Below are 16,849 nucleotides of genomic sequence, written 5' to 3' on the forward strand. Positions count from 1 at the left end.
TGCTGCCGTATTCAATTCGGGGGATGACTATAGCTTGTACTGCGGTTTGGAAGTCTTTGGCTGGGAGGAAGGGTTTAAGTTTTCTCAGAGTATTGATCTGGAAGTTCGCGCCCTTAGTTGCCTTGCTGATGTGTTGCTGCATGTTGAGATTGGTGTCAAGTGTAATGCCTAAAGATTTTGCTGAGTCCACGATGGTGGGTTGGACATTGAGTGCAGTTCGGTGTTTAAGCCAGGTTTGAGCAGTGGAGCTCTTAGCTGGAGGTGAGATCAGAAGGAACTCTGTTTTCAGGGCATTGAGTTTGAGGTGATTATCGGCAAGCCAGGATTGGGTGCATCTGATTGTTGCGTTCAGGAGCAGGATGTCATTGGGAGATTGTAATTTGAGATAAAGTTGGGTGTCATCGGCGTACATGTGAAAGTGTACATTGGATGCTTGTAGCAAGGTGGTGAGTGGTTCCATGACTAGGTTGAACAGAGTTGGGGATAAAGAGGAGCCCTGGGGGACTCCTAGCGTTACAGGTATTGGCGAGGACATCAGGTTGTTGCTCTTGAATTTCTGCGTCCTGTTGTGAAGAAAGGAAGTGAACCACTTGAGAACAGTTCCAGATATGCCCATTCTTGTGTTTAGGAGTTCTAGCAGATTCTCATGTTTAACGGTGTCGAATGCTGAAGAGAGATCAAGAAGGATGAGGAGGCAAGTGTCGTTTTGGTCTAGCATTTGAAGTGCGTCGTCAATTATGTGCGTCATGGCCGTTTCAGTACTGTGTCCCGCTCGGAAGCCTGACTGGTGCGGGTTGAGGAGATCAAATTGCTCAATGTGATTAGTCAATTGTAGTTGTGCGCATTTTTCTAGTAGTTTGGCGAGAGTGGGAATATTGGTGATGGGTCGGTAGTTGTTGAGGTCAGAGGGGTCGGCTGTGGGCTTTTTTAGTAGAGGTGTGACTTGACCAACTTTGAGGGAGTCAGGGATGCTTCTTTGTTGGAGAGAGCTGTTGACAATTTTAGTCCAGAGAGGGAGAAGCAGAGGGGTAAAGTCTTTTACTGCGGAGGCAGGCAAGGGGTCCGTGAGGTGATTGGATGGTTACAGGGTGTTGAGCAGTTTACCAATTTCTTCTTCCGAGTATGTGCTAAAGGTTGACCATGTAGCATTGTTTTTTGGTTCAGCGGTTGCTGGGCACTGGGGTTTGGAATGGAGGCTTGCATCAATAAGGAGATCGCTTTTTATGTTGTCAGTTTTTTGGATAAAGAAAGCAGCGAAGTCTTCACAGGAGGGTGCTTTACTCGCAGTGTTAAGTGGTTGGGGTTGTTCCTTGGATTGTGATCCGATAAGCTCAAATAGTTTTCTCGGTCTGTTTTTTGCCTGGTCGAGCTGGCGGCTGAAGAAGTCTGATTTTGTACGTTTTATTTTCCTGAAGTAGGCGTTTCTCTTTTTCTTCAGGTCTTTTAGGTGCATTGCAGAGGGAGCTGCTCTCCAGATACGTTCAGCCATTCGCATGTCTCGTCTATCCTCATTGAGACTCCCGTCGTACCATGGGTTGGAGATTTTAGTAGTGACTCTTTTCAGCTGCATAGGTGCAGCTTCATTAATTATTGTGGTCATGGCATTGAGATAGTGGTCAGTCAGGGTTTGAACGTCCGTATCGTCTGTCGGTGGAAGAAGGAGATTGCGCCTGTTGGGGGGCAAAGAGCCTGGGTTGAGTTTTTTCATGTCTCTTTTCCAAACTTTCGGTTTGGGGAATTGAGTCGGGTTGACTTTAACTTTTTCATTGATGAAGAATGTGATAATATGGTGATCTGACCAGTCACAGGGTTGGATGGACTCGAGTAGGATAGAGTCCTCTTTGGAGATGATCAGGTCAAGGATAGAGCCTTTCTCGTGGGTCGGGCTGTTGCATATTTGGGTGAGGTTAAGGGCGTCGAGGAAATTTTTAAGACTATTTACCACCGCGTCATTACGATCGTTCCAGTGGAGGTTAAAGTCCCCAAGGTATATTTGGGTGAGCTGCCGCCCGGAATTGGTTGAGATCATATCTATGATTTGTTGGGAAAAGGTAAAGTTGTCCCTGGGAGGGTGGTAAATGCTGTGAAGAGAGCATATCGGTTTGCCCTCACTGATAATGTCGAGGCAGATGTATTCACATGAATTTGGAGATGGTAGTGAGGTGGAGTTGGCTCTCCGAACAGAGATGTTGTTCCTGTAAATGCATGCGATTCCACCCCCCAGTTGGCCTGATCTGTCGAGCCTGATAATGTGGTAGTTAGGGGGAACTAGAATGTCCATTATAGGTGTAGAAGATTCAGTTAGCCAGGTTTCAGTCAGTATGATTATGTCGAGGTCCCGCGATAAGAGGAGCTCTGCAATGGCGGCGGCATGTTTCGAGGCCGATCTACAATTGAGGAGGGTGCATTTGAGACGGGGTGTGCTGGGGGTGGTGGGTGGTTCAAGAGCGAGGGGGACTCTTCTGAGGTTATTGGGGATGGAGGATCTGTTGTTTAGTGTGGGGGGTCTAAGGGGATTTGAGTGTATCGAGGGGATGGTGAGGTGTGGGGAGGTTGTGTCATTTTGGGATGCTGGGTCATAGGAGCGGAGAAGGGTGAGTGTGTCGAGATCAGAAATAGGGTCGTGGGTACGACGAGGGCGGTTGTTGCGATTGCGAGCTGGCATTGAGGTCCGGTTGGGGGAGAGTTGAGTGGGAGAGTTAATTGGGAGGGCGGAGGACAAGATGGGTTGGGAGGTGAAGTTGTGTGCAGGGTTGCTGGGACGGCGAGGGGGCCGAGGGCAGAAGTTGCGACTATGAACAGGTATTGACGCCCGGTGTAGGGTGTGGGTGTCGGCCGTAGGGGAAGTGGCCAATTTGGGCGGGTGTGTGAGGGTGTCTGCTGGGGGGGGAGTGGCCAGTTTGGGGCGGGGCGTGGGGGTGGGTAAGGGATGTGTGGGGTGTATGGAGAGTAGTTCTTTGATGATGTGTATGTCTTCTTTGATCTGGAAGAGAGTGGCCATGATGTTGTCCATCGTGGGGTAGGTGGAGGGGGTGTTGTCCATCGTGAGGTAGGTGGAGGGGGAGGGGGTGGGGTTGGGGGTTGTAGTCAAAGGTGAATGCCCGACTAGGGAATTCGCGTGCTGATGGGAGGGAGGGCTGGTGTTCGAACGGGGTTGCGTTGTGTTAGTGTACTGGGTGATGTTAGGGGGGAGAGAAGTTTTTGGCTCTTTGTTTTGTAAATACTGAAGAACTGGAACAGTATTAGCTTCTGCTACAGGGCATTATTGACATCAGACCTTTTTAAGATAATGACACGTTTCATAGTTGTACGTTTTAGCTTTTTTTATTTCTTGCCAGAGATTTTGTAGTGTTGAGCATAGTAATCTGAAAGGACATTGTTTTGTTCCTCACGGTCAGCAGAATTGATAAAATCTCCATTCTGAGTTCCCAATTTCATAATTTGACGTTTTGATTGATGTGTGACAGTGTGTGTAAACGTTGCTGCTCGTTGTCAGTCCCAGGCGCTTATGATAGTTAATGATGGTGAATCTAACACTCGGGACAGTCGAAAGCCTTTACGTTCTCAAGGAATTATCTTTGGGGGAAGATTGTTAGCTATCAAAACGTGTCCTTATGCAGTGTTTTTTTTAATTGAGGCTCGTTAATTATCTTGTGCAGCACTGTGACTAGAATTGCCTCAAGGCCCGACCGCGTACTGACCACTAAATAGTCATGAACACGGCGCCGGCTCAGAAAGCAGACTCTGCAAAGAGGCAATTTGCCAGGTAGACAAGAGAGACTAGTTCAACGCCATAGTTTCCTGAACTGAGAAGCTTCTGTTCCCAAACCTAGCTGTAGGAGGGTGGGGATGTGGAGCAGCATTACTGAACTGTTTGTTTGGAACTTAGTAATGAATCCTCCTCTTTTTAGTAGACATCGAATTCCTTGTAGTATACCCGATCAATATGTCGGTTTTCATGAACTAGAAACAACCTGTACCTGTTACTTTTCCAGATTAATTTTTCATTTTGGATTGTTTTGATCTCCAGGTTGGGAACATAATCACCGCATTGCTGCTGCAGTGAACTGCGCCATTTGAACACCTGCCGATTCCTCGATTTTTGTAGCATCCAGGTGGAAATACATGATATTATCTCTGGGTGTATGCCTCAGCGGGCGGGCTGTATTTTAAAAAGCAGGAAAGGTGGCCTGTGGTGTGTTAGACTTTACTCAAAGCATAGATCAATGATCTATGGAGTGTCCATCTTGTCTATTCTTGGTCAGATATAAGTGCTGGCCTAGAGTATATCATCCTTTAAACATGATAAACGGTGGTCAGTCTACAAGCCAATGCAAGGCAGTGAGCATGGAGAGCAAGTTCCCAGCGCTATGTCGTATAGAATATTAGATGTGCTACTGTCTAACATGCCTTCTCTTGATATTCCAAATTAATTAATGACTGTTTGCCCGTGGACCAACAAGAATTGTCCTTATTTTAAGTTACTCTTTTCTAAATATCGTGCAAACAGAGTTCTACTACAGCTACCGTGTTATTTCACAAAGCTTATATTTGGAATCCCACTCTGGGTGCCACTCTTCTAGAAGTTTTTGCAACTTATAGCTGAAGTTATTTCGTCCACAGGTTTGACCATGTCAATTTACTTGCCTTCTTCAGTTGTACATATCTAGCTCACGTTAAATTGGTATTTAATAGCTGTACGCTGCAAAAGCTGTAGGCTGCACCCTTTATGGCGCAGAGCTCTGGGGCTTTGAGTGTGTTGATGCCCTGGTTACCTCAGAGAATACGTTTTTCAGGGAACTGGTATCGCTTCCGAGGGGTACTCCCACCAAACCACTCTTGAGTGATCTGGGTCGCCGCTCTATTAAGGACCTAGCCAGTCTACGCCCTCTTTTATATTGGGCCCGGTTATGGCAGACCCCGGAGCGCTCTAGGTATCTAGATGGTTTGAGAGAAGTTATGAACCTCCATGGTGCCCACAAAATTAGCTGGATTCGTAATATAAAGAAGCTCCTGCTCGAATCTGGCCTGCCAACTGATTGGGAGCCTGGGGTCTCTTTATCCAAGGCTGAAACTAAGCGAGCCTGCTGGACATGGGTAGATGATCAAGAACAAAGGGACCCAAACCAAGGTAGGCTGACTGAGGCATTTAGACAACATAAATTAAAGCCTCACTTGGAGTCCTACTTGGATTTCATTAAGAAACCAAGAGATAGATCCCTTTTCATCCAGTTTAGGTTGGGAACACTCCCTCTTCGCGATTACACCTGCAAGTGGAAGCTCCCGTACCAAACGTCCCCTGATTTCCCAATCTGTGAAGGTGTCACTGAAAATATCCCTCAAGTCTTCTTTGTATGCCCAGCCTACGTAAAACCCAGGCAGAAATGGCTCAAACCTGTGTGTCTGTTGCTTGGAACCAGGGACCACTCCTCTGCACTCAGAATACTTGAGGCTGACACTAGTACAACCTTAGTGTGTGGGGTGGCAAAATTTCTTAGTTGGGCCTGGCGGATTACATTGAAGGCTACTAGATGAGTATAATTTTAGTTGAATCTTTTTACATATTCACAAAGCTGCTAAAGTTTAATATGTTTTTAAAGTATTTATTGAAATATGAATGGTTTTTTATTATAATATATTTTTAAAATGTAATGTTAATGAATTGTGGTTTTATACCTTTATGTGCTTTTATGATATTCTGTATATCGAAATAAAGCTTTGATGATGATGGTATTTAATAAAAGTGTATTATTTTTGCCATTTAAAATTGAGTGTGTGTGTACGTTTGGGCCTCGCAGTGCCAAATGCAAAAAAGAACAATTGATGGACAGAATGCAGAACAATGTCATACATGCACTCCATTACAGAGATCCTGGCCTAAAGCCATCGTTTTTTTGCTCACCTTGCCAGTCCAGTTTGGACCCAGCCATATGCAAATCAGTAAAATTGAGTGCGTGTGTATGTTTGTGCTTCGCAGTGACATGCTGTTAGACCTGTCAGCCCTTTGGGTGGTTCCTCCTTATAATTTTTTTTTATCCTCTTTTTGCCTTCTGTATTTTTTGTGTGCCCACTACCTATTTTTAGTGTTGACCCTAGGTCTCTGGGCGCCCATGGTTATACAATAACAATGTGGCGCAAGGGCTCCTCTAAAATGGAGTGAGAGTAAAGAAACACAAAATCGTGGCTTGTCCAAATCACCTCATAACCTGTGGCCATAGGGTTGCAGTGAGGGGTTCTAGAACCTTCTGGTCCACTCTGGACTCTCTTGGCCTAGGCTATAAAAGGTGGACTGTTGGGCGGCCATTTTGTCATGGTGTGAGGAGTAAGTCCAGTCAGGAGTTTAAGGCTGCCTGTGGGGAGGTTGGTGCACTGAGGGGGTCTGACAGTCTGTGGACCTGCTATTCCCCCTTTGCTGACGCTACCCCCTGCTGGTTGATCAAGCCCTGGCATCGACATCTTCCTTGGAGCCACTTTCCCCCCTTATGCCCCCTCATAGTGGATCCCTGGTTGGATCCAGGCACGCTGAGATGATCTGACCTGAGAATTGAGGTGTGCGCGTAGTAAACTCGGGGAAGGGTTCCGGACCTCTGCCCTAGCTTCCCACAACCTTGCTGCCACTGGGACCCTAGGTGCGCAAAGACTTTCAACTGCCCGCTAAAATAACCTACCAGTGACTCTGCCTCAAATTAGAGCGCAAGTTAAGTCACCGCTGTTGCCCCTGGGTACCTGGGCGCTTCCCACATGAACTTCACCTCTGCGCTGCTGGCCCCGTTGAATTCCCTGCCGCTGGGCTGCCGCCGTGTGAAGGGCTGATGGTGTTTGCGGGCCCCCACTGAGGAGATCCTGAGAAGAGGGGGCCCGGTATTGGCAGCGAAGTAGTGATTCCAGGGAGGCGCAGGAAGCATAGCTGCATCATTTCAGAGACTCGCTCCAGCGCTGTCGAAGTGAGTGACAGGAAGTAGGGGGCAGGATCGAAGGAGGCCGGGCCGGGGAGGAGTTCCCCCTCTCTGGGCGGATCGCAGAGCCAGCTGGAACGTCGGAAGGGAGGCCTTGTGAGAACCGAGTTCAGGCCCAGCCGCTGAGGGCCTGTCCCGCCTCGAATGCAGAAACTGACGAGAGGAAGGAACTGACAACACAGAGGCCTGTTTGACAGGTAGCGGCTGAAAGGCTGGCTGGGCCGAGGATCTGACAGAAGCCCGGTAAGATCGCCGGAGTGTTGAGTGGGACCTCGGGTGGTGAGAGGGCCCCACTGCTGCTTCCAAAGCTTGACTGGGAGTGCTTGAGATAGCGGAGCCGAGTGGAAAAGAACGGGAGGGAACGCTTGGGACAGGACTAAATCTTTTATTCAGTTCTACATAAGAGGAGCTCAAAAGGAGAAGAAAAGCTAAACACCAGGAGGTGGAAACTAATTTAATTTGCGGAGTTTCCAAGGGCACTGTCATTATCTTTGATACAATTGTCTGCTGGAATTTAATGCTTCAGAATGTTACTCATATGAAACAACCAATTACTTATCTGACTGGTAACACGACCTGATTCATACCTGAATTTAATTTAATTTAATGGATTCCAATGCTTGAGACCTTGATGTGGTGACAGTATACAGCCAATCTGCCTTGAGCCTTTCACTTTTACTGTTAAATTGAAGGGAGTCATTAATTGAGATAATCTCTTTCAGCTAGCCTGCTCTCTAATACTTTGACTAAGTAAGTTTCGCCAAGGCCACGAAATCTTATGTCATGGTTTATGTTTACGAAAGCAGGTAACCCCAAATGGAATGTCTTAAATGTAAGTGTATTATTGGTGATGCAACTGAAAAACAAACTTAAAGGAAATATAAAGATTTTCTACCTTTTCTAAATACGGTGTGGTGTCATTTTTGGTGGTGATTCGCTGTGTTACTGCCTTGAGTGTGTCGCAAGTACAAAACAATAGTCTTGGAGTGAAGCCTATACTCCTTGAGCCAAGCTACCCTAAGTGGACCGGAGACCCGAGTCCAACACCACAATGCACCCAACTACCTCGCTCAAAAATTGTCCATATCAGGAGGTTCGAGGTCCAATAGAAGCTCAAAAAATCTACTCCTGAAACCCCGTAGGTTCAGGAAAGAGAAAACCTACAAGCGCTCCTTCTCAGGAATGGCACCCAGGATCTGGAATGCGCTCCCGCCTGAAACTAGGCGTATCTCCTCCGCTGCACTCTTCAAGAAAGAGGTGAAAACCATCCTTCTGGCCAAGATCTCCTGAACCTTATAGGTGGTGGATCAGAGACTCTACATTGCCTTGTATCAATGCTCACCTTGACCTTTGGCACTATACCTCTACTTGATGGTGACACTACTACGCTACTTTCTTCCTACCGACCAATATATGAGACACATTGGGTCACTGATTCACCCTCCCGATGCCCTCACCCAGTGCGCTCTCTATACTAAAGCACTGGTATAAGCCTGCCACACACCCAAGGTGTACCTGAACACCTCTGTAATTGGGATCAATGACTTGTGCCGTTTTATTACCTGTTCACCTGACTGTATATTGATATGTTTTATGTATTTTATGTATTTTATTATTATCCTTTCATGTTAGTGACTACTACATTGCTCCCATTACCTCTGTTCATTCCTACTGCCCCTACCCTGTCATTGTGAAGCGCTCTGATATCTGTAAGGATCTTGTTCGCGCTATATAAAACTTTGAATAAATAAATATAAAATAAATAAACACATGCAAAAAGAACAATTGATGAACAGAATGCAGAACAATGTCATACATTCACCCTAGTACAGGGACCTTACCTAAATCCATAGTTTTTTTGATCACCATGCCAGTCAAGTTTGAACCCAGCCAAATGCAAATCAGTCTTGACCCTGTGCCCAATGGGAACAGTCCAGCCTGAACTGCCAGGCCAGGTCCTCCCTGGACTGGAAACAAGCATCCTAGGACCGGTTTTGGGCATTCAGCCCTCATCAGCAAGTATAGCTTGACTCCAGTGGCATGCAGAGCTCTAGACCCACGACAGTTCGAGCTGGACTGTTACTACAAGGAACAGGGTCAAGACTGATTTGCATATTGCTGGGTCCAAACTGGGGTGGCGTGGTGAGCAATGATGGATTTAACCCAGATCCTGGTGACTGGGGGTGAATGCATTTGCATTGTCAAGCTTTCCTTCCATCAATTGTTTATTGTGCACATGTCACCCTAAGTGGGAAAAGGTATGCCCAGACATGGGTCCCATGCTCACTACGCCACTGGATTCAAGCTAGCCTGGCTGATAAAGGGTGATGCCCTGAAACCGGACTCAGGATGCATGTTTCCGCTCCAGGGAGGACCTGGCTTGGCAGGTCGGGCTGGACTGTTCCCACAAGGAACAGGGCCAAGACTGATATGCATATGGCTGGATCCAAACTGGGGTGGTGTGGTGAGCAAAATAATGATGGATTTAACCCAGATCCTGGAGCCTGGGGGTGAATGTTTGCATTGTCCAGCATTGCGTCCATAAATTGTTTCTTTTGCACGTGTGCTTAGCAGTGAGACACAAAATTGCAGTTAACCGAACACGTTTGACATTAATCTTTGCAGTGAGTGAATAAGGATTTTGTAAGTGCTGAATATTAGGTGAAATTTCAGATAGTAATGTAACATTTTTCAAATAAATATATAGAATAAAAGATCTTTGAGACTTTTGAGACATGGAGAAATAGAGGTGAGTTGAACCTGGATGAAATGCTTTTTGTTTTGATTATTTATACAATGGTAGCTGTTCAGAGGCTAAAAATCATTCGATCCATTTGGAAATATCATGTTACACTTTTTGGTGTTACCGTTTCCCCATTGAGGAACTGATAATAGGGTATAATTCTGCACTGGGGAAAAGCAACCCCGATGTGCACATTTTTTGTTTTTCTTCTTATTTCCACTTTGAAAATATGTTCCAGTGGGAGAACTCCCTTCCCCCTTTTTTTTTAGGAATAAATCTTAATCCATTTATCGAATTGGAAATAGTAATGGACAGCATTCCGGAAATACATCTCTCTACAATATAAACCACGCCTTGATCCCTCCACTTCCCACGGTTTGCTTATTTATAAAAATGTTTGTACACATAAACTGATCTTGCCTGTTCTTTCTCTCTTTGATTTGCCTGAACTGAATAGCTGAATAAGGTATAGTTGCTTGGTCGTTTGCTGGAGCCATAGCTGCATCCTCATGAGTTTTGTAATTTAATGACTAGACAAGTCCAGTATAGGCATAGCTTTTGTGACTTTGCATGGCAGTTCCTTAAAGTCATAAAAAAAAGCGTTGCTGCTCCAGCAAAGCTATTGGGAGATTAAACCTATAAGCTGCACGCTCATCAGACCGTGAAACCAGGCTATATTGTCCGGAGGTGAATCTTGTGGGATGGATTAATTTGTCACCTTCCTTGGGTATGATGTAGTCTTCCCATTCCTCCTTATTTCTGTCATCTACCTGTAGGAGATCACCTTCTTCCACTGAATCCAAATACACCGAATCTGACAGGTCTTCATCCCCATACTCTTAGGAGTTATTGGGACTAGCGTTGTTTGACAAATCTGGAAGGTGTGTCTTTTAAAGATGGGGTTGTCGGATGTGGCATAGGTGGCACTGTCTTAGTCTGCTTCCCATTGTAAGCGCCAGGAGTAGCCCCATCTTTCAAAAGATGAATGTGAGAACATAATGCACCTGTACACATCCTGCGAGTGGAATGGCCCATCCTCTGGAAAGGAGGGATTGGGGGTGGGGAAAAACGCTGCATTAGTCTTATTCAAATGGAAGTAAATAGGGACTATTGGCATGAATTTGAGGTTAATCTGTAAAATGACCGTGTCTCTCCCACAGCAGAGAAAAGAGTCTTTCCATGGTAACTGCTTGTAGTACAGTAGAAATCTGAGCTATTGTGGATGTACTACTAAACAAACACTGTTTTTGAGACTTATGGCCATTTTAGCTTTGTTTACCATCATTTAAAATGACTGGGGATTCCCAGTTGTTGAGGGGGAATGATTCAAGCATGTGAATATATGAAAGATACCAACGCTGAAGGATTACCGTTAAATGTAAATAACTCATTATCTCTGAACTGGCTGTGCTGAATAACTATTTATGGCGTGGCTGCTCGGCTATCTGTGGTCTGGAAATGCAGCGTCATCCAGGATTGTAAACTAGCTTCCAGTAATAATACTCATTTGATTGTTAGAGTTTTTGTGGTTTGTTTCTCAATCACTTTTTGTTCATCGCCTAACTTTGTGTAGTAAAAAGAAATGAGCTACATGTTGCAGCTTGCTTCTAAAGACTGGTGTACTCAAAACAAAATTAAATTTGTAGAATAAAAGTTTAGTATAACCTGACTTAAATTATTAGAAGGCATCTGCCTTCGTAAAGCTTCAGGCCCAGGCGACATATCTAATTTTGTTTGTAAATTATATATTACCGCGTGGGCTAGCATATCACGTCTTGTTTTTATGTTTGTTGCTAAGACATGCAAAATTTCTATTTTGTGGATTGGCACTGTTGGCAAACCAATTTATAAAAAAGAAAACAAGGGAATACTTGGAGATCCATGAGCCTATCTGGGAATACTTGGAGATCCATGAGCCTATCTGCTTATTGTCCTACTGTAGCAGGTAACTTAAATCTTCTTAAATTGGCAGGTTTTAGACCTGAACTAGGCACAAATCAATTAAGTTTGCATGAAATTCTAATATATTAAAACACATAGCTGATGGAAGCCTTTTCGTCTACTTCGTTCACTTTAGGTTAGCTTTTGATCTTGTAGACCTTGGTTTATTGTGGGCATAACTCAAGAGACTAGGGATGTTCATTAGCCTATTAGCAATTATAAGTAGTCTCCTCGATAAAACCTGAGTTTGGGAACAGTGATCCTGTATGGGTAGAATGACTCAGCTGACCAGAATGATTGAGACTTGGGATGACCTGATACAAGGTTATGTCCTAGCTCCATTAGCTTATTTGCCCTATTTTTTGCCGACTTGCCTCCTTTATTAGTCTTAGTAGTTTAAAATGTAATCCCCTAAAGTTGGTGATCAATAGGTCAATGGTTTATTTTACAGTGATGCTAGCTGCTAATAGACCTGTGCCTGCGCTCTGCGCGCTTTAGGACCTGAGCTGCTGACAATTTTAATTGCACCTCGTTTTTTATTTTATTTGTATTTCTGTTCTTTTTCCCTTGTTCTTAAATACGCTGGCCCTTACTTGCACTATAACTTCAGGGAAATCCACCGCTGTTGGGCGGGTCCGCTTCCCGGCGTAGTTCCCCTGCAGTAGCGCCATCTTGCAGGTAGACGGTGCCGCGTTTTCGCCGCCAGCAGGTAGTATACACGCGCTAGTCGTCAGAAGGACGCTAGGCGGGTACAAAAGAAAGTCATGCAGACGCGCAGCGGTTACGCGCAGCGGGGACGCCTGATTGACGCCTGATTGACGCCGGAGTCACGCCAGAGTCCAGCCCGTCTGCGCCCGTCAGCGCCCCGGAGGCGGACGGGGCGGCGGGTAGGGCTCAGTCACCGGGTGTACTCGCGCTTGCGCCCCCTATGCTCAGTTACACTTCATCTGAGCTGTGTTCTCTGCAAACCTTCTCGGGTGGCTGCTGCACAGTCTTCCCCGGTCGTCACAGGGGTAAGTCATGCTGCCCTGGTTGTGGATGGCGCCTCAGCTGTAGGCCTTTTTCCCCTCCTATTAAATCTTCTGATAATGTTGGGTATATCTGCATGTTGCTTAACACCAGGTCTGGGGGCAGACATGCACAAGATATTTATGACCTCCTCGATACAGAAAAGCCACTATGTCTCATGTTGACCGAGACGTGGCTGGGGGAATTTTCTAATCCCGACGTTGCCATTGCTATTCCCCCTGAGTACAACGTGTTCAGGAAGGATAGACTTAAGGGAAGGGGTGGTGGAGTGGCATTGGTGGTAAAGAAATCTGTGGCATGTTCCATTCTGCCGGTAAACGACATCTGTGGCTCTGAGTCCCTTGCCTTCTCTGTTACTCTGACACCTCACCAATCCTTTAATGGTCTATTGGTTTATAGGCCACCGGGCCCACCCGGTACCTTCTTTGATGAGTTCGAGTTGGCTATATCGGGATTGGCCCTTAAAGCTGAACACTGCATTGTAGCTGGGGATTTGAACTTCCATATGGATGACCCACTGGACCCAGACACTATCAAATTGCTGGAGGCAACGGCCCCTTTGGGCCTCACTCCTTATCTTCGGGGGCCAACGCACGATAAGGGACATACTCTTGACCAGGTCTTCTCGACATCTCCTTTGGAGGTGAAGGAGATTATCCCGGTGCTTTGGTCAGACCACAGGTTGGCCAAATTTTTTGTTAAAGGCACGGTGAAATCTGTTAATCCTGTGACTCTGCAACAGGGTCGAGCCCCCAGGGCATATCATCGTGTGACCCCAGCTATGTTAGCACAGGCTGCTCTGGACCACCCATGTCCCCTTTCAGGAGATCTGGAGAAAGACCTGGAGTCTCTGCAGACATGGCTTTTTGATAGGCTAAATGATCTTGCCCCGGTGATGGCTCCACGTTTGACATCGAAACGTGTCTCGGCTCCCTGGTTCACTGCGGCGTTGTCGACCATTCGGCAGCAATGCAAGGAAGCCGAAAGAATCTGGAGATCACAATATGACCCTGCGGCAAGGCTAGCCTATAAGACAGCGATCAAGGCCTACCAGCGGGATATTCGCCTAGGAAAAAAAGCCTACTATGCAGGGAGGATAGAAGCCGCCTCCAATTCCTGCAAGGAGATTTTCTCCATAGTCAGAGAATTTACGGCCCCTCGTTCCAATGCTTCCCAAGGTTTGCCCTCTAAGTCCTGGGCCTCTGATCTTGCAAATTTTTTCACCAGCAAGATTAAGCTTATTCAGGATTCTTTTCCATTGGTGGCCCCTGTGGGGAGGATCAATTCCGAAAACGGTTCAGGCCTGGCGGTTCCGCTAGGTCCGACGCTGGCTGTTTTTCCACCAATTTCAGCCTCTGCCTCCTTAGTGCTCATGGGCAACCTCAAATCTGGGTCGCCCTTGGATCCTTGCCCGGACAAATTTTTGGCAAAAATGGCGGCAGTCATAAATCCGCTGGCAAATCCTCTTCTGAATCTTTCGTTAAGCCAGGGATTGGTTCCGCAGGCCTTGAAGCAGGCAATGGTCATCCCATTGTTGAAGAAGCCGGGCTTAGATCCTAAGGCTCCGGTCAATTATCGACCGATTTCTCTTTTGCCCGCTCTTACGAAAATTGTTGAGAAACACGTACACACTGTGCTCTCCAATTTTCTAGAAAAACATGAGATTCTGCATGCCACTCAATCCGGCTTCCGCCTGAACCTCAGTACAGAGACCGCGCTCCTGGAAGTGTCAGAAGCCATTAAAGGGGTTCTGGACTCCGGGGGCAAAGCTATGCTGGTCATGTTGGATTTGTCGGCGGCCTTCGACACCGTCCCTCATGAGGGCCTTCTCGCAAGACTCTATGAGATTGGCCTAAGAGGGACGGTGTTCAGCTGGTTTTCATCTTTCCTAGCTGGTCGCCGACAAACGGTCTGGGCCTCCCCAGACTCTGCCGTGATGCCGCCACTGGGAGTCGGGGTCCCGCAGGGCTCTATTTTGAGCCCGACCCTCTTTAACATCATTTGACCCCTCTGGCGACGTTGGCGGAGTCGTTCGGGGCCCAGATCGTATCCTATGCCGACGACACCCAGCTCCTCTTTTCTTGTAAGAGGGGAGGAGACTTTGATGGAGAGAGTATCCGGGATTGCCTTGGGGCCGTTTTTAAATGGTTCCAGCTGAACGGCCTCAAGTGCAATCCGGATAAGTCGGAGGTACACTTTTTCGGGTGTGCGTCTGATCCTGACTGGCAAGCTTGGTGGCCCATTAACGTGTCCCCCCCGTCCAGTTCATCCCAAGTAGCTAAGAACCTTGGGGTTAAGATGGACAAGGGTCTGACGTTGAGATCCCAGATCCTAGGGGTGACGGGTACATGTTTTGGCCTCCTGAAGATGCTGCGGAGGTTTTTACCTCTCCTGTCTGAGGAACATAGGAAGCTGACTGTGCAGGCTCTGATCGGTTCTAGGTTGGACTATTCCAACGTCCTTTACCTGGGCCTGCCAGAGTATCTGCTGCAGCGGCTTCAAGTGGTACAGAACGCGGCCGCGAGGGCTATTTACGGCCTTAATAGGCGAGCCAGTGTTGCTGGCCTACTGCACACTTTACATTGGCTCCCTATTCGCAAACGGATCGCTTTTAAGGCACTAACCCTGGCCTATAAGGCTTTCCATGCGCTGGGAGCCAAGTATCTTCAAAGGAGACTCGCCTTTTATCATCCGGCCCGCTCTCTTAGATCAGAATCTCTATTTCTGGCTGTTGTGCCACGTGTCAAGAGAGCTCGCTTTGGTGGCCGTTCCTTTGGACTGCTGGCGCCAAGGCTGTGGAACACTCTGCCGTTGACACTCCGTGAAGCCACTAGTCTACTTGCCTTCAGGAAGGGCCTTAAAACATGGCTGTTTGCCCTCTAGGTCGTTCCTTTTTTCTTTCCCACTTCGAGTTTGTTTCCATCCTGCCTTTATTATTGTGTTATGTTACTCGGTTGTAGGTCTACTTAGTAAAGCGCCGGGACACTCTTTTTGAGTAGCCTCGCGCTATATAAGAAAATAAATAACATAACATAATGTCTTCACTCTTATTGGACTACACCGTCAACTCAAGACCGTAGTTACATATTGCTCAAGAGGCAAACAGACCATGAATGCTAGCCAGGTGCAGATCTTGTAGTACTGTAAGAAAAACTGTGTTTCGTGTGGACATTAGCTAATGACATGGTTGGCATTACCAAAGCTATAAATATTTTTGAGTTGCCTTTGATAAGACCCTTAACTGGTCTAAGCAATACGCACAATTACACAAAAAGTGATAAAGGTCATTATCTGACTAGATTTAATTGGCGGTTTGCCAGTTATCTTCTGCAACCAAATAATAATGTGTGTGTACATAAGATTGCACCAGTCTTTCGCTACGGGCGGAGTCTAATATTCCTGAAACCAAAGATTAATGTTGAAATAATGAAAGTAGAAGACTTATAGGGATTCTTGGTATGCCATTTGCTGCTCCTGTGGAGGCTTTTTGCATTGAGTTTGGATTGCATGCCTTCAATCTGGAAGTTGAAACCTTAAAGGTTAATTAACAAATTGGTGAATTCCGAAGCAGTTTCCGTTGCTTCAATGTCTTGGAAAAATTGATGGCAAACAGAAATGGCATGTGTGATCGAAGCTCAAGTGGAGGTAAAACACAGTTGGTGTTTGGAATCGAAATAGATATAAATGATCGGTGCAAACTGTCTTGCTTAAATAAGATTATTTTGGAAGATAAAGCCACCATATTATTGCTTGACCAGAATAAAACTATTTAGTAGGACATAAACATTAAAGCAGCTTGTACATTTATAATTGTATTTATTTTGGAGTTACCATTCTACTCTATTTACTCCTTTCTAATAATAGATTCCTCACTTTTAGAATAATCCCCGGTCTTACTCCCCATCCACTGAGGTGGCAATTCTGACATTAGTTCCAATGCACCCTAAATTCCCTGGGTCATCTGCCATGTTGCAAAGGATTGAGGCCTTCAGGGAGGCTATGTTGTGCATCTTTGGCACTCTCCTGCTTCCCTTTGATGGGACTCCAGGCTCCAGAGAAATTCAGGGGCCTCCAATTGGGCACATCCACCCTTTTTACTTCCTGTTCCCGTCAAAGGTTCATCGGGTTCTGCGCAGGCAGCTGTGCCAACTTTCACTCTAGTGCCAAAATCTGCACCAGT

At 46.3% G+C, this 16,849-nt stretch overlaps 1 protein-coding gene across 5 annotated transcripts in view; it reads left to right on the plus strand.

Moving 5' to 3' along the window:
• The window catches only part of LOC147717179 (signal transducer and activator of transcription 5B), a 1,664,723-nt gene that overhangs the window by 402,043 nt on the left and 1,245,831 nt on the right, over positions 1-16,849 (plus strand). The window lies entirely within an intron of this gene.

Source organism: Lissotriton vulgaris, chromosome 5, assembly GCF_964263255.1.
Source record: "Lissotriton vulgaris chromosome 5, aLisVul1.2, whole genome shotgun sequence".
Taxonomy (NCBI): domain Eukaryota; kingdom Metazoa; phylum Chordata; class Amphibia; order Caudata; family Salamandridae; genus Lissotriton; species Lissotriton vulgaris.